Source organism: Chiloscyllium plagiosum, unplaced genomic scaffold, assembly GCF_037043375.1.
Source record: "Chiloscyllium plagiosum isolate Xiang-an unplaced genomic scaffold, Cpla_swu_hap1 HiC_scaffold_7, whole genome shotgun sequence".
Lineage (NCBI taxonomy): Eukaryota > Metazoa > Chordata > Chondrichthyes > Orectolobiformes > Hemiscylliidae > Chiloscyllium > Chiloscyllium plagiosum.
This window is the reverse complement of record NW_028270145.1, coordinates 121359995-121378772: the sequence shown is the minus strand read 5'-3', so window position 1 is coordinate 121378772 and position 18778 is coordinate 121359995. Positions and strand designations below refer to the sequence as shown.

Genomic DNA, 18778 nt, shown 5'->3' with positions numbered 1-18778 from the left:
CTGCTGCCTCACAGCGCCTGAGACCCGGGTTCAATTCCCGCCTCAGGCGACTGACTGTGTGGAGTTTGCACGTTCTCCCCGTGTCTGCGTGGGTTTCCTCCGGGTGCTCCGGTTTCCTCCCACAGTCCAAAAGATGTGCAGGGTCAGGTGAATTGGCCATGCTAAATTGCCCTTAGTGTTAGGTAAGGGGTAAATATAGGGGTATGGGTGGATTTCGCTTCGGCGGGTCGGTGTGGACTTGTTGGGCCGAAGGGCCTGTTTCCACACTGTAATGTAATCTAATCTAAATTGGAGAAAGGTCAATTTTGACAGTATTAGGCAAGAACTTTCGAAAGCTGATTGGAGGCAGATGTTCGCAGGTAAAAGGACGGCTGGAAAATGGGAAGCCTTCAGAAATGAGATAACAAGAATCAAGAGAAAGTATATTCCTGTCAGGGTGAAAGGAAAGGCTGGTAGGTATAGGGAATGCTGGATGACTAAAGAAATTGAATGTTTGGTTAAGAAAAAGAAGGAAGCATATATCAGGTATATACAGGAGAGATTGAGTGAATCCTTAGAAGAGTATAAAGAAGGTAGGAGCACACTGAAGAAAAGAAATCAGGAGGGCAAAACGGGGACATGAGATAGAATAAAGGAGAATCCAAAGGGTTATTCAAATATATTAAGGACAAAAGGGTAACGAGGGAGAGAATAGGGCCCCTCAAAGATCAGCAAGGCGGCCTTTGTGTGGAGCCTCATAAAGTGGGGGAGATACAAAATGAATATTTTGCATCAGTATTTACTGTGGAAAAGAATATGGAAGATATAGACTGTAGGGAAATAGATGGTGACATCTTGCAAAATGTCCATATTACAGAGGAGGAAGAGCTGGATGCCTTGAAATGGTTAAAGGTGGATAAATCCCCAGGACCTGATCAGGTATACCCGAGAACTCTATGGGAAGCTAGAGAAGTGATTGCTCGGCCTCTTGCTGAGATATTTGTATCATTGATAGTCACAGGTGAGGTGCCGGAAGACTGGAGGTTGGCAAACGTGCTGCCACTGTTTAAGAAGGGCGGTAAAGACAAGCCAGGGAACTATAGACTGGTAAGCCTGACCTTGATGGTGGGCAAGTTGTTGGAGGGAATCCTGAGGGACAGGATATACATGTATTTGGAAAGGCAAGCACTGATTCGGGATAGTCAACATGGCTTTGTGTGTAGCAAATCATATCTCACAAACTTGATTGAGGTTTTTGAAGTAACAAAGAAGATTGATGAGGGCAGAGCAGTAGATGTGATCTATATGGACTTCAGTAAGGCGTTCGACAAGGTTCCTCATGGGAGACTGATTAGCAAGGTTAGATCTCATGGAATACAGGGAGAATTAGACATTTGGATACAGAACTGGCTCAAAGGTAGAAGACAGAGGGTGGTGGTGGAGGGTTGTTTTTCAGACTGGAGGCCTGTGACCAGTGGAGTGCAACAAGGATCAGTGCTGGCTGTCTACTTTTTGTCATTTACATAAATGATTTGGATGCAAGCATAAGAGGTACAGTTAGTAAGTTTGCAAATGACACCAAAATTGGAGGTGTAGTGGACAGAGAAAAGGGTTTCCTCAGATTACAACAGGATCTGGACCAGATGGGCCAAAGGGCTGAGAAGTGGCAGATGGAGTTTAATTCAGATAAATGCGAGGTGCTGCATTTTGGGAAAGCAAATCTTAGCAGGACTTATACACTTAATGGTAAGGTCCTCGGGAGTGTTGCTGAACAAAGAGACCTTGGAGTGCAGGTTCATAGCTCCTTGAAAGTGGAGTCGTAGGGAGATAGGATAGTGAAGGCGGCGTTTGGTATGCTTTCCTTTATTGGTCAGAGTATTGAGTACAGGAGTTGAGAGGTCATGTTGCAGCTGTACAGGACATTGGTTAGGCCACTGATGGAATATTGCGTGCAATTCTGGTCTCCTTCCTATCGGAAAGATGTTGTGAAACTTGAAAGGATTCAGAAAACATTTACAAGGATGTTGGCAGAGTTGGAGGATCTGAACTACAGAGAGAGGCTGAATAGGCTGAGGCTGTTTTCCCTGGAGTGTCGGAGGCTAAGGGGTGACCTTATAGAGGTTTACAAAATTATGAGGGGCATGATAGGATAAATAGACAAAGTCTTTTCCCTGGGGTCAGGGAGTCCAGAACTAGAGGGCATAGGTTTAGGGTGAGAGGGGAAAGATATAAAAGAGACCTCAGGGGCAACGTTTTCATGCAGAGGGTGGTACATGTATGGAATGAGCTGCCAGAGGATATGGTGGAGGCTGGTACAATTGCAACATTTAAGAGGCATTTGGATGGGCATATGAATAGGAAGGGTTTGGAGGGATATGGGCCGGGTGCAGGCAGGTGGGACTAGATTGGGTTGGGATATCTGGTCGGCATGGACAGGTTGGACCAAAGGGTCTGTTTCCATGCTGTACATCTCTATGACTCTAACGTTGTGGAATGCCCTACCTGCCAATGTCATTAACTCAGCCACATTAGGGAGATTTAAACAATCCTTAGATAAGTACATGGATGATGATGGTATAGTGTAGGGACACTAGCTGGGAATAGTTCACAGGTTGGCGCAACATCGAGGGCCTGTTCTGCGCTATATTGTTCTATGTTCTATCAGGAATGAGACAGGGAGCCTCCGGGGTGGAGAGATAAATGGGAGGGGATGGAGCTGGGGAGAAGGTAGCCAAGAGTACAATAGGTGGTTGGAGGTGAGGATGAAGGTGATCGGTCAGAGAGGAGAGTGGAGCGGATAGGTGGGAAGGAAGATTGACAGGTAGGACAGGCCATGAGGAAGGTGCTGAGCTGGCAGGTTGGAACTGGGGTAAGTGGGGGGTGGGGAAATGAGGAATCTGGTGAAGTCCACATTGATGCCCTGGGGTTGAAGTGTTCTGTGGGGGAAGTGTTCTTCCTCCAGGCGTCGGGTGGTTAGGGTGTGGCAGTGGAGCCCCAGGACCTGCATGCCCTCGGCAGAGTAGGAGGGGGAGTTGAAATGTTTGGCCACGGGGCGGTGGGTTTGATTGGTGTGGGTGTTCCGAAGATGTTCTCTAAAGCGCTCTGCGAGAAGGCGTCCAGTCTCCCCAAAGTAAAGGAGACCGCATCAGGAGCAACGGATACAATAAATGACATTGGTGGATGTGCAGGTGAAACTTTGATGGATGTGGAAGGCTCCTTTGGGGCTTTGGATGGAGGGGAGGGAGGAGGTGTGGGCCCAAGTTTTGCAATTCCTGCGGTGGCAGGGGAAGGTGCCTGGAGGGGAGGGTGGGTTGTTGGGGGGGCGTGGACCTGACCAGGTAGTCAGGGAAAGAACGGTCTTTGTGGAAATCAGAAAGGTGTGGGGAAGGAAATATATCCCTGGTGGTGGGGTCTGTTTGGAGGTGGCGGAAATGTCTGTGGATGTTGCTGTTTATGCGGAGGTTGTTAGGGTGCAAGGTAAGGACAGGGTGGAGTTTGAGGGCAGAGGTGCAGGAGGTAGATGAGATGCATTGGAGGGCATCTTCAACTACATGAGAAGGGAAATTACGGTCTTTAAAGAAGGAGGCCAACTGGTGTGTTCTGTGGTAGAACTGGTCCTTCTGGGAGCAAATACAGCGGAAGCGGAGGAATTGGGAATACGGGATGGCATTTTTGCAGGAGGTAGGGTGGGAAGAGGTGTAATCCCAGTAGCTGTGGGAGTTGGTGGGTTTGTAAAAAATGTCAGTGTTAAGTCAGTCGTCATTGATGGAGATGGAGAGGTCCAGGAATGGGAGGGAGGAGTCAGAGATGGTCCACGTGAATTCGTCCATGCCGACCAGATATCCCAACCCAATCCAGTACACCTGCCAGCACTCGGCCCATATCCCTCCGAACCCTTCCTATTCATATACCCATCCAGATGCCTTTTTAAGTGTTGCAATTGTACTCGCCTCCACCACTTCCTCTGGCAGCCCATTCCATACACGCACCACCTTCTGAGTGAAAACGTTGCCCCTTAGGTCTCTTTTACATTTTTCCCGTCTCACCCTAAACCTAAGCCCTCTAGTTCTGAACTCCCCCACCCCAGTGAAAAGACCTTTTCTATTTACCCTATCCATGCCCCTCATGATTTTATAAACCAGAACACCCAGCAGAGATCTATGTAGACACACTGAGAACATCTAAGCTCCACACACAGTCATACAAGGCTGGAATCAAACTCGAGTCCTTGCTGCTGTGAGGCAGTAGTGCTAACCACTGAGCCACCACATTGCCCACAGACAGACATTCACATATTATTTTTGATTGTTGAGGGTTAATGGGTTAATCTGCAAATCGAGATGCAATTCTATCAATAGAACATCCGAAAGGGTGCAACATTCACAAACACGTAAGGTGACCTAGAATGTAATAGCATCACTTGCTTGCATCATCACATGGTGCCATTCAATTATGTATATACTTAAAGGGTGGTGCAATCAGGATTATGTGTAGATTTGAGATGCATTAGTCTATCCCTAAAGAGGTGCCCACGTGACATTCCAGCACAAGAGGAATTAGGAGAAAAAGAAGTTAAATTCTGCAGGCTAAATGCCAACCATGGATATTGGTTACTCTTATTTGGGGAATCTCAGAAAGTCAAGAGCTTTACACCACCATTAGGAAAATATTGTTTTCATCAGGATCTGTTCAAGCAGTATATGGACAGAATAACAGAAAATATACCTGGATGTATATGCATTACCAGTGATACTGCCTTCATAAGCAAAACCAAAGAAGAGTGTGATGGTATCTTCACTCACTCGCAATAATTTCTGAAGGGTTTGTTTCCAACAACACAAGTGCTAGGTGAATGTAAGCACATTAACTCTATATTTAAGTTGTGGGATCTATCTGACCCAGGCACAGTCAAAGATGCAAGATAAATGCTTACCACAAGTCAACGATCTACAATGATGCCAGGGACTCTTCAACCTTAGGAGGTGATGCCCTCGTGATATTATTCACTAAACTACTAATCTGGAGATCCTGGTAATGTCCCAGTCACCTGGGTTCAAATTCTGCCATGGCAGATGGTGGAAATACAATTCAGTAAATATTTCATATTAGGAGTCTAATGATGACCATGATACTATTGTCAGTAATGAACCAAATGGGTTTCTCCTGACTAAGTCCTATAGGGAAGGAAACTTACCTGGTCCACACATTTACCCACAATAACTGCATCTGCCATGCATCTGTCCACTCACCTAGCCTGTCCAAGTCACCCTGTATTCTCACAACATCCTCCTCACATTTCACCCTGCCTCCCAGCTTTGTGTCATCAGCAAATTTGCTAATCTTACTTTTAATGCCTTAATCTATATCACTGATGTATATTGTAAACAGCTGCGGTCCCAGCACCGAACCTTGTGGTATTCCACTGGTCACCGCCTGCCATTCTGAAAGGGACCCGTTTATCACTAGTCTTTGCTTCCTGTCAGCCAGCCAATTTTCAATCCAAGTAGGTATTTTGGCCCCAATACTATGTGCCTTAATTTTGCTCACTAATCTCCTGTGTGGGACTTTATCAAAGGCTTTCTGAAAGTCCACGTACACTACATTCACTGGTCCTCCCTTGTCCATCTTCACAGTTACATTCTCAAAAAACTCCAGAAGATTAGTCAAGCACGATTTCCCCTTCGTAAATCAGTGCTGACTCTGACCTATCCTTTACTGCTATCCAAATTAGTTGTAATTTCATCTTTTACAACTGACTCCAGCATCTTTCCCACCACTGACGTCAGGCTAATTGGTGTATAATTCCCTGTTTTCTCTCTCACTCCCTTCTTGAAAAGTGGGACAGCATTAGCCACCAACCAATCTGCAGGATCTGATCCTGAATCAATAGAATATTGGAAAATGATTACCAATGCATCCACGATTGCTAGAGCCATCTCCTTAAAGCACCATGGGGTGCAGACCATCAGATCCTGGGGACTTATTACCCTTCAGACCTAACAGTCTATCCAACACCATTTCCTGCCTAATAAAAATTCCCTTCAGTTCATCCATTACCCTAGGTCCTTCAGCCACTATTACATCTGGGAGACTACTTGTGTCTTCCCCAGTGAAGACAGATCCAAAGTACCTATTGAATTCGTCTGCCATTTCCTTGTTCCCCATAATAAATGAACCCGTTTCTGGCTTCATGGGCCCAATTTTAGTCTTAACCATTTTTTTTTCCTTTTTACATACTTAAAGAAGCTTTTACTATTCTCCTTTATATTTTTGGCCAGTTTGTCTTCATACCTCATTTTTTCTCCACGTGTTGCCTTTTTAGTTATCCTCTATTGCTCTTTAAAAGTTTCTCAGTCCTCTGGCTTCCTGCTCATCTTTGCTATGTTATACTTCTCTTATCTTTATACAGTCCTTAACTTCCCTAGTCAGCCACGGCCACCCCTGCCTCCCCTTAGGATCTTTCTTCCTCTTTGGAATGAATTGATCCTGAAAATTCTGCATTACATCCAAAAATACGTGCCATTGTTGTTCCACTGCCATCCCTGCTAGGGTAATGAACCATTGAACTTTGGCCAGCTCCTGCCTCATAGCTCCATAGTTCCCTTTGTTCATCTGCAATACTGACACTTGTGATTCTCCCTTCTCCCTCTCAAATTGCAGATTAAAATTTATCATATTATGGTCACTACCTCCTAATGGCTCCTTTACCTATAGGTGCCTGATCAAATCCGGTTCATTGCACAATACCAGATCCAGAATTGCTTTCTCCCTGGTAGGCTCCAGTACAAACTGTTCTAAGAATCCATCTTGGAGGCACTCCACAAACTCCCTTTCTTGGGGTCCAGTACCATCCTGATTCTCCCAGTCTACCTGCATGTTGAAATCCCCCATAACAACTGTAATAATACCTTTGCGACAGGCCATTTTAATCTCCTTATTCAACTTACACTCTACATTAGGACTACTGTTTGGGGGCCTGTAGATAACTCCTATTACAGTCTTTCTACCCATAGAATTTCTCAGCTCTATGCATACTGACTCCACATCTCCTGATTCTAATGTCCCCCCTCACAAGGGACTGAATATCATTCCTTACCAGCAGGACCACCCCACCACCCCCCTACCTGTCGGTCTGTCCTTTCAATAGCATGTATAGCCTTGAATATTCATTTCCCAGACCCTGTCCACTTGAAGCCACGTCTCAGTTATCCCTATAACATCGTACCTGCCAATTTCCAACTGAGCCTCAAACTCATCTACCTTATTTCTTATGCTTCGTGCATTCATATATAATATTTTTAATTTGTTATTCCCCTCACCCTTCCTTTCAATCGTTATTTCACTTAACCACACTGTATGATCCCTTCTTGAGTTTGCTGCTCTGTTGATTCTGTTGTCTTTCTTAACTTCTCTTATTCTCACTTTCCTTTTAACTTCCTTGTTAAATTTCCAGTTTGTCCTCTCCCTCCCAGACACCTGTGTTGCAGTGGCAAACCTGCCTGCCAGAATGCTGGTCCCCCAGCTATTAAGGTGCAACCCACCCCCCTTGTATAATTTACCCTTACCGCAAAACATACCCCAGTGATCCAAGAATTTAAATCCTTGCTTCCTGCACCAGTTCCTCAGCCACACGTTCAAGTCCATTATCTCCCTGTTCCTGCCCTCTCCAGCCTGAGGAACTGGACGTAAACCATAGATAACCACCCTGGAAGTCTTGCTTTTCAGCCGAATTCTCTGATGTCCCGCTGTAGAATGCCCTTTCTCTTCCTGACGTCATTTGTGCTGACATGCACCACCACCTCTGGCTCTTCACCTTTGAGGATTCCCTGTACTCTGTCAGTGACATCCTGGATCCTGGCACCAGGAAGGCAACGCCCCATCCTCAAAGTCCGCTTGTTGCCGCAGAAACCTCTTTCAATCCCTCTCACTATGGAGTCCCCTATTACCACGGCTCTGCATGAAGTCTGACTCCTCGGCTCTGCCTCCACACCAATTCTAGATTGGCAGACCTGTCTGCCTCTTGGACTGGCTGTATCATCTGTCTTGACAGTTTCCAAGAGATTCAACCTGTTCATGAGAGGTACTTCCTCCGGGGTCTCTTGTACTTGAATCATCTCTTCCTTCCTCATTGTCATTTCCCTTCTGGTATGCTCGGTGTAATGACCTCGCTGAAGGTCCTATCCAGAAAATTCTTGTTCTCTCGAATGAGCCTGAGGTAATCTCGTCCTTGCTTCAGTGCTGCAACATGCTCCTTCAGAAGCTGAATGTGTACACACTTTCCCCAGCTCTAGGAGCCAGAGATACCATCAGTGATTCTGACCTCCCATATCATGCACGCAGCACACTGAATCAGCTTGGCAGTCATGACTTCACCCTCTTCAACTGTGTCATAATCTCCTCACTCAGCCTCTTTGCCGAAGACTCCTGAGCCAAAGACTCTCACTTTTCTCACCAGACACTTCCATCGACCCCCTTTTGTTTTCTTGCCATTTTCTAACATGCTGTCACCATTTTCCCCCGAACCTATATGTCTTTTAGGAATATATAAATAATCTCAAAAACTGCATTCACTGGGTTTATTATGGCATTTACTGACAAGCTGCACCATTGATTCTTATGGCTATCACCTGAGGAACACAATTCTGGACAATGAATTCCAAAATTTACTTTTACATGAAGCCAATCTTCTTGCACTTTCTAGAGGTTGATGGGATCTTGGTCATTTTCAGATAATTCAGTGGCATGGACTGTGTAATTCCTCTCTTTCAACTACTATCAGTATTTTCACAGCCTGTTTAATCAGTTCTGCAACTGCAAGTTCTAGGAAGCATAGTTGCATTGTTTGCCAAAAGGTTTGAACTTGGACACGATATCTGTGACCCTCCAGTTCATTCTAGCGAAGTCCACGTTTTTGCTGTTCCTGGACTCCTTCATTTACTTTCAGTATGCTGGCATTTTCAGCAATCAGGCATACACTGATAGTCTTCATCAGTGATCCTGCTATGCTTTCTGCTTTCTCTTGTCACTTTACTACTGCACATGTGCACATTGTTTTTTCTACTGTGTATTTCAAAACTTGTCCTTTTATCTCTGTGCTGGTTGCAATTACAGCTTTGTTTGAATTTAGGTGTGCTTTTGCTTTAAGCTGCTAAGGGCCTTTTAAAGTTAATGAAGAAAACCCCGTTCCCTCCTGCTATCTGAACGTATTTTGTGTTTTTGTACTGTGGGAGCTTCTGAACATCTGGTGTGTTTTAAAATTTAGCCTGCTATTTCTTGGTCTTGAAGCTGAATCATCATCTTTCTTTTTGCCTTCCTTTTAAAAGAGGAGAAAGTGAGGACTGCAGATGCTGGAGATCAGAGCTGAAAATGTGTTGCTGGAAAAGCGCAGCAGGTCAGGCAGCATCCAAGGAACAGGAGAATCAACGTTTCGGGCATAAGAAGGGCTGAAGAAGGGCTTATGCCCGAAACGTCGATTCTCCCATTCCTTGGATGCTGCCTGACCTGCTGCGCTTTTCTAGCAACACATTCTCAGCATCCTTTTAAAAGAGACAAGCACTGATGCCATCATGTGGCACACTCTTGGGAAATCTACATACAACACTAATAAGGTATGTAGATTTTATTTACTTCAAGTTTTTTTTTCAGTTTATTAAAACTATGACATAGAGTAACCTCTACGCATACACTAGGCCTAGGGTTCTGGGATTTGACAAGGTAGATGCAGAGAGATAGTTTCCCCTTGTGGGAGAGTCTGGGATGAGGGGGTACAGTCTCAGAATAAGGTTTTGCACAATTAAAACAGATTAAGTGAAATTTCTTCTCATTGTTTAGTAAATCTGTGGAATTCTTTACCACAGAGTGCTGTTGAGACTAGATTATAAAGTACATTTAAGGCTGAGATAGATTCTAAACCAGTAAGGGAATCAAGTGTTATGGGGAAAAGGCAGGAAAGTGGCAGAGGGGATTATCAGATTAGGTACCTCCTCATTGAATGACAAAGCAGACTCAGCGAGCTGCATGGTTTACTTATGCTTGTATGATTTATGGTGTTATGCAGAGTAGCGGTGGCCTATGGTCACATGAGGACCAGCATTTCCTTTAATTTTCCGAGCGGCTGCATGAGTCTTCGAGGCCCATATGTGGTAGTGACTTCGGGAAACTGGAAGTCAATGAAACAATCAAAGTTCTAACGTCAATTGCCACACATAAACATGAGTGGCTGTGCATACAACTTTGAAGGAATGTTGGCCTGGAATGGTGTGTTCTTAAAGTCATTATTTTATTCGTTATTTTTTCCTGGGATGAGGACATCACTGCCTGGGCCAGCACTGATTGTCCATCCCTAATTACCCAGGAGGCAGTTAAGAGTCAACCACATTGCTGTGGATCTGGAGTCACACGTAGGCCACAGCAGGTAAAGATGGCAGTTTCCTTCCCGGAAGGACATTAATGAAATACATGGGCTTTTCCAACAATCGACAATAAATTCATGGTCATTGTTAGACCCTTAATTCCAGATTTTTGTTGAATTCAAATTTCACCATCTGGCGTGGTGGGATTTGAACACTGCTCCCCCAGAACATGATCTAGGTCTGTGGATTAAGAGTCCAGTAATAATACCATTAGGTTATCACCACCCCTAAATAATGTTTGTAAAATAGTAACATAACAGCAAGCCATTCAGTTCAACAGCAGTTAGGAATGGATAATTGTGATGAAGCTGCTCCTTAACAAGGTTACGCTGTCCTTGGTTTTTTTTAAAAGAGAGACCGTAAAAGGGACAAACTCTGAAAAGTCTGGGGTGCATGACTTTAGGGCTGATTTGATAATAGTTAACAGATACCGCCTCAGGCAGAAGACTTCCAAGTTTAAAAAAACATGTACAATGAAAGGGGTCTAGCCGGTTCTCCCAGTTCAGATTTTCTCTGACTTGCTTTATTTTTTGAAGTAGTGGGTGAAAGAAAAGCTGCTGGACCCACAGAAACATTTCCAGACTTGTACTCATTCTCTGACTTCTATCCTGGAAGAACCTGTATTTGATTTTACCTTTTGTGCCAGGGGTGTTTATGGGGATTGTTGCAAACATTTGGAACAGCATCATTAAATTGGGATGATCTGTTGGATTTTCAGATAGGTTAAGTTATTCAGTCTTCTGTTTTCTGGTGTTTATGTTTCATTCAGTAATCTTGTAAGTAATTCTGTTTTGTTTAACCAGCCGATTCTCTTCTGGAATATCCAATTATAACTGCTTAAAATAGTTAGCAAAGCAAGGTCTGTGCTACCTTCTTGAAATGGTTCGAGGGGTCTGGCTTGGTCCATAACAGGTTGAGGGCTCTTTGCAGGATTTGTTCTGTGGTTCCAAATTGGGATTAGAGTTGTTGGGCTCAAAGGCAGCAAAAGTGTTAGTGTCTTTTGTTCTGGGTGTTAAGTTTGGTTGGTTTAAACAGAGCTTGGGATAGCAATGGCTTTTCAGTCACCACTACTATTCTGGTGGTGGAAAAAATGACCTTGGGGGCTTTACAAAAAGATAATTAAGGCCAAGCTGCTGGAATTAGCAGACAAGCTCCGGGTTGGAGCTTTCTCCTTCTATGAGGAAAGGAGAGATAAGTACACACACATTCAGACCCTCCCTCTCATACTCCCCAGTCCAAGCCAGCATCTCCAAATCATCACGTGAAAAGGGAAAGGTAGGGCTCAGTGAAAACCATAAGGATAACTTACCACAGGGTAAAAGGGAAACCCTTCAAAGGGACAGAGAAGTTAAGAAGCTCCAATGTTTTCACTGCAATAATCCACATGAAATCAGTGTTGCTGGGTTAGGAGAAGCACTGGGAAGCCAGTTGTAGGAAAACAGGATAAGCCAATGAATTTGTTGGAGTGGTCACAGAAAGCACAGTGAAGGCAAGAAGGGTATTGGGAAATCCCTAGCAATTATAGACCAGTCAGTCTTACGTCTGTGGTCAGCAAAGCTTTGGAAAGAATTCTGAGGGATAGGATTTATGACTATTTGGCAAAGCATAAAGTGATTAAAAGGCAGTCAGCATGGCTTTGTGAGGGGCAGATCATGCTTCACAAATCTTATTGAGTTCTTTGAGGAGGTGACAAGACATGTCGATGAAGGTCGAGTAGTGGATGTGGTGTATAAGGACTTCAGCAAGGCATTTGATAAGGTACCCCATGGTAGGCTCATTCATAAAGTCAGGAAGTATGGGATACAGGGAGATCTGGCTGTCAGGATTCAGAATTGGTTGGCTGACAGAAGGCAGAGAGTGATTGTAGATGGAAAGTATTCTGCCTGGAGTTCAGTGTTGAGTGGGGTCCCACAGGGCTGTGTTTTTGGGCCTCTGCTCTTTGTAGTTTTTATAAATAACTTCGACGAGGAGGTTGAGGGGTCGGTTAGTAAATTTGCAGATGACACAAGGTTGGAGGTGTCACCTATTGTATAGAGGGCTACTGCAGGCTGCAGCGTGACACAGACAGGATGCAGAGCTGGGCTGAAATATGACAGATGGATTTAAACCTGGATAAATTTTGGAAAGTCGAACTCAAATGCTGAATATAGGATTAAAGACAGGATTCTTGGCATTGTAGAGGAACAGAAGTATCTGAGTGTGCAAGTACATAGATCCCTCAAAGTTGCCATCTAAGTGGACAGGATTGTTAAGAAAGCATATGGTGTTTTGGCTTTCATTAACAGGGGGATCGAGTTTAAGAGCCGCGAGGTTTTGCTACAGCTCTACAAGTCCCTGGTGAGACCGCACTTGGAATATGGTGTCTGGTCTGGTCGCCCTACTATAGGAAAGATACAGAGGTTTTGGAAAGGGTGCAAAGAAGGTTCACCAGGATGCTGCCTGGACTGGAGGCCTTGCCTTATGAAGAAAGGTTGAATAAGCTCAGACTTTTCTCTCTGGAGAGGAAGAGGAAGAGAGGAGACCTGATCGAAGTGTACAAGATAATGAGTGGAATAGATAGAGTCAATAGCCAGATACTTTTCCCCAGGGAAGGATTGACTGGTATGAGGAGTCATAGTTTGAAGATATTAGGAGGAAGGTATAAAGGAGACATCAGAGATATGTTCTTTACGCAGAGAGATGTGAATGCATTAAATGCGTTGCCAGCTGTGGTGGTGGAAGCAGAGTCATTGGGGACATTTAAGTGACAGCTGGACATGCACATGGATAGCAGTGATTTGAGGGGTGCATGGGTTAGGTTATTATATTTTACGTTAGGATTAATCCTCGACACAACATCTTGGGCCAAAGGGCCTGTTTGTGCTGTATTTTTCCATGTTCTATGTTCTAAAGCTGCATCAGAACGTACAAGTTGGTCAGAGGTTGGTTAAGGATAAAGTGCCAGATTTTCTTAAACCATATACCTGCAAAGGTAAAGTTTATTTGCATAGGCCAGGAGCAGCAGGTAAAGAGGTTACAGTATTAAAAGACACAGGATTTTCTCAGGCTATGATGCTTAAAGATGAGGAGGTATATACTTCTGAAGGGCCACTGCCAAAAAAAAGTACAGTAACAGGAATTCATGGTGAGACAAAAAGTGCTCAATTAGATAATGTGAGGTTAGAGTGTCCAGTGATGAGTAGTGAATTTGTGGTAGGAGAACTGGACAAGCTCTCAGCTCCAGGAATACAATCTGTTCTTGCTAATGATATCCCTGATTCACCGGTAGGAGTGCTGCCTACTGTGGCTAAAAAGCCAATGAGAACTCAGGCAACTGAAGTATTGCAGGACACATACACTGGGACTTTTCCTGACTGTGGTAACAAGATCATAAAGTCATCAGCTGAAACAGGAGAGATCAGAGTACAGATAAAGTTGAAGTAGAATTAGCAGAAACCCTGTTTGATCAGATGGTTGGCACAAACCAGCAAATAGATGGCAATGCAGGCATCTACAGCAGAAAGATCAAAACTTAAAGCAATTATACCAAAAGGCATACACAGAAAAGGAATCCAAAGGTATCCCTGAATGTTATTATCTTAAAAATGATGTCTTAATGAGGAAATGGAGACCACCACATATTCAGGCAGATAAGAAATGGGCAGAAGTTCATCAAATCATATTGTCAGCGGAGTACAGAAAGGTGGTGTTGTGAGTGGCGCATTAACTACCACTTGGGGGTCATTTAGGAGTAAGAAAAATTCCAGCTAAAATGCAACATTTTTACTGGTCTGGACTGCACAACGATAAATTTAATTTTGCCAGATGTGTCATACATGTCATGTATTGGAAGACCACAGGCAGTAATAAAACCTACACCTTTAATACCTATTTCTGCATTTCAGGAACTATTTACAAGAGTCTTAATTGATTGTGTAGGTCCCCTGTCTCAAACAAAAAGTGGGAATTAGTTTTTGTTATCAATAATGGATGTGTCGACTAGATTTCCAGAGGCCATTCCATTACGCAATATCACAGCTAAAAGGATTGTAGAGGAATTACTCAAATTTTTCATTAGATATGAGCTACCTACACTATAGAGATACAATCAGATCAAGGTTCAAACTTCACATCAAAATTATTTAAGGAAGTTGTGGATAGTTTAGGAATAAAACAATTCAAATCTACTGTGTACCATCCAGAATAGCAGGGAGCGTGATAAAGGTAGTATCAGACATTAAAGACCATGTTGAGGGCTTATAGTCAATACTATCCAGATAACAGGGATATGGGAATTCAGTTTGTGCTTTTTTGTGATCAGAGATATACCAAATGAATCGACCAAATTCAGTCCATTTGAATTAGTTTTTGGGCATGAAGTGAGAGGACCATTAAAATTGATTGAGAAATTGGAAAGTCAGAATTCAGAGAGCACATTTTGGGACTATGTGGCAAATTTTAGGGAATGACGAAATTGAGCTGGGGAGTTGGCGAGACAGCATTTAAAAGTATGACAGCATAAAATGCTATTTTGCTATCAGGGATAAGGTATCAGTGTTACTTCCAGTGATAAGTGAACCTTTAAAAGCAAGGTTTAGTGGACCTCATCAAATCGAGTGGAAATTGAGTGAGGCGAACTACTTGATAGGGACTCCAGACAGGGAAGGAAAGAAAGAGGAAAAGGTGCTAATGATAACAGCACAGAAGGAAGAAGGATTCAGAATTGGACATTCCTCAAATCAAATTGGACAATGACGGATAAATTACTGAGTTATCATCCAGAGAAAAATCAAAATGACCTGAAAGAGTTATTACTATCACATGGGGAGATAAGTGGAAATAAGCTGGGAAGACGGCACAGTGCTAAGCACTGCTGCCTCACAGCGCCAGAGACCCGGGGTTCAATGAGCATCCGAGGAGCTTCGAAATTGACGTTTCGGGCAAAAGCCCTTCATCAGGAATAAAGGCAGAGAGCCATCTCCCAGTGTCTGCATGGGTTTCCTCCGGGTGCTCCGGTTTCCTCCCACAGTCCAAAAATGTGCAGGTTAGGTGAACTGGCCATGCTAAATTGCCCCTAGTGTTAGATGAAGGGGTAAACGTAGGGGAATGGGTCTGGGTGGGTTGTGCTTCGGTAGGTCGGTGTGGACTTGGGCCGAAGGGCCTGTTTCCACACTAAGTAATCTAATCTAATCTAATTATGCATGATGTAGATATTGGAGATGTTGTTCCAATTAAGCAACATCCTTATAGGCATAACCCTCTAAAGTTGGCACAGGTTCAAAAGGAGATTGAACACATACTCCAAGATGACATAATTGAAGTGAGTTACAATGACTGGAGCTCACCCATAGTAATTGTGCCAAAACCAGAAGGTACCCAATGGTTATCTGTAGTCTATCGCAAAGTCAATGAAGTTACAAAGACTGATGCATATTTGATTCCGTGATTGGAAGACTGTGTTAGGAAGGTGGGATAAGCAACTTATATTCCTAAGTTGAGAGAAAGTGAGGGCTGCAGATGCTGGAGATCAGAGCTGAAAATGTGTTGCTGGAAAAGCGCAGCAGGTCAGGCAGCATCCAAGGAACAGGAGAATCGACGTTTCGGGCAGTGATTAACACAGCTTAACACGGTCATTTTGATTTTTCTCGATGATAACTCAGTGATTTATCCGTCATTGTCCAATTTGATTTGAGGAATGTCCAATTCTGAATCCTTCTTCCTTCTGTGCTATTATCATTAGCACCTTTTCCTCTTTCTTTCCTTCCCTGTCTGGATTCCTGAAGAAGGGCTTATGCCCGAAATGTCGATTCTCCTGTTCCTTGGATGCTGCCTGACCTGCTGCGCTTTTCCAGCAACACATTTTCAGCTCTATATTTCTAAGTTGGACTTGTTCAGAGGATATTGGCAGGTACCTTTGTCAGAAAAAGCAAAGGCAATTTTCAGCTTTCATAAAGCAGAATGGACTGTATCAGTTTAAAGTCATGCCATTTGGCATGAAAAATGCGCCAGCCACATTTTAGAGACTAAGCAATAATTCATTGCCGGATTACCCAACTGTATCAGATAAATAGATGACCTGGTAATTTTTAGTCACATGTGGAAGGAGTATTTATAACATTTATCAGACTTGCTTAATTGACTTCAGAAGGCAGGCTTGGTGATAAGCCTGGCTAAAAGTGAATTTGCCAAAGCCCAAGTCACCTTCCTGGGGCATGTTACCAGACACAGGCAAATGGCCAAATGGAATGCAAAAACAAAGATAAATGGGGAGTAAACCATACCATTAAAAAAAAAGAGCAGAACTACGGTTCCTGAGATTGAGTGGATTTTATCGAACATTTGTGCCGAATTTAAGCAGTGTGGATGCTCCCCTCACTTAATTGCTAAAGAAAGGCAAGAGGTTTCAGTGGACAGCGGATTGTCAGAAGACATTTGACAGCGTGAAAGCTGTGTTAATCACTGCCCTGATATTAGCCATACAGTTACGCAAAGCCACTCAAGGTGGCTGTCGATGCAAGTGATGTGGGTGTGCTTTTGCAAGAAGATGACAAGATAACAGAAAGGCCTACTGGGTATTTCTCCAGGAAGTTGAACATTCATCAGCAGAAATATTCGACGGTTGAGGGGGAGACTTTGAGCTTGGTGTTGGCATTATAACATTTCAGTGTTTATTTTATCAGTAACGTATCATACACTGATTGTAACCCATTGAAGTTTGTGGAGAAATCTACGGACAAAAATGCCAGATTGTTCAGATGGAGCTTTTTGTTACAGCCATTCAATCTGAAAATTGTGCTTGTGGCAGGACAAGAAAATGGGATTGCTGACACATTGAGACTCAAATGAAAAATGGAGGTGTTCAATAACTGGAGCACAACACATTGAAACGAAACATAGTTTTGCATGTTTGCATGATTATTGTCATTGTCATGTATATTTTTATGTGCATTTTAGAGAACTAACAGATTTTTTAAAAGGGATTTTAAAATGAAGCCATCTGTGGATATTGATAGTTCATTTTTCTTTTAAGGGGGAAGGCGTGATGAAGCTGCTCCTTTAAGTTAAGCTGTGCTTGTCTTTTTAATATAAAAAAGAGGTTGTAAATGACAGTCTCCGAAAAGTCTGGGGTGTAGGATTTTAGGGCTAAGTTGATAATAAATACTGCCTCAGACAGAGGCTTTCAAGTTTAAAAAAAAACAAAATGTACAATGAAGGGGTGTGGCCAGTTCTCCCAGCTCAGCTTTTCTCTGGCTTGGTTTTTTTTAAAGTAGTGGATGAGAAAAAGCTGCTGGACCCACAGGAGGTGGTCCAGGCTGGTAGTCTCGCTCTCTGATTTCTATCCTGTAAGAACCTGTGTTTGATTTTACTTTTTGTGCCAAGGGGTATTTACGGGGATTGTTGCAAGTATTTGGAACAGTGTCATTAAGTTGGGAAGACCTGTTGGGCTTTTGAATAGGTTAAGTTATTCAGTTTTCTGATATTTGTGTTTCATTCAGTAATCTTGTAAATAAATTCTATTTTGTTTAAAACTAAGTGATTTGACCAGCTGGTTATCTCCTGAAATATCCACTGTACACGTACTTAAAATAAAGTTGCAGAGGGGTGTTGAAGTAGATATGCACAGAATTGAAAGTCAGCTTTGTGATCACGTTTAACTTCCAATGCGGTGTTATTTTTTTTAAAAAACACATCTTTGACTCTGACCTCTGAATCCTGACCACAATTTTCAAATTTATCAAAACTGGGTATGTGTTTATAACGGAGTTTCATTCTATTTGGCTGCTACTGAAATGGATCAACATAGAAATAGATCATTTGTCCCAGAAGATTCAACATCACTGTCTGTGCTCCATCTGAAACTATTTTCACTCCCTTCGGCTAACACCAAAGCATTCCTCAATTCATTTCTTCTTTTGTGGATATCTAGCTCTCTTTCAATATATCTTTACTATTCACCTCACCCATCCCTTTGGTAGCAAACTCCAGAAGCTCAATGTCTTGCGAATTGAAGTTTCTTCTCCATCCCTACTGGTTTTAATGACTATTACCCCACCAACCTAGTTTTGATCTGCCAAATAAGTGGAAATATCATCCCTATTTCATCACAATATTCCATAATCTTGAAGGCCTCAATCAGGTCACTGCTCAGCTGGCCTGTTAGTGGGGAAAAGTCCTTGACTGTTCAATCTTTCCTGATGGGTATAGATTTGCTATAGTTCTAGTTCCAAATACATCTTTCTTGCACATTCTCCACAGCCTCCAAATCTTCGTTATAATATGGAGATGAGAACGCTTGTAAAGTTTAAGTGACACAGATACAGTGCAGAACAGATCTTCAGAAATGAGCAGTATTAATTATCAAGAGGCAAATTAAAGTAACCGGCAGGTCAAATGCATCCAATCCAGTA

The 18778-nt window shown here is 43.1% G+C and overlaps 1 protein-coding gene across 1 annotated transcript in view; it reads right to left on the bottom strand.

Annotated features, from left to right (window-relative positions):
• The window catches only part of retreg2 (reticulophagy regulator family member 2), an 87963-nt gene that overhangs the window by 28635 nt on the left and 40550 nt on the right, over positions 1–18778 (bottom strand). The gene's annotated exons all lie outside the window — the stretch shown is intronic.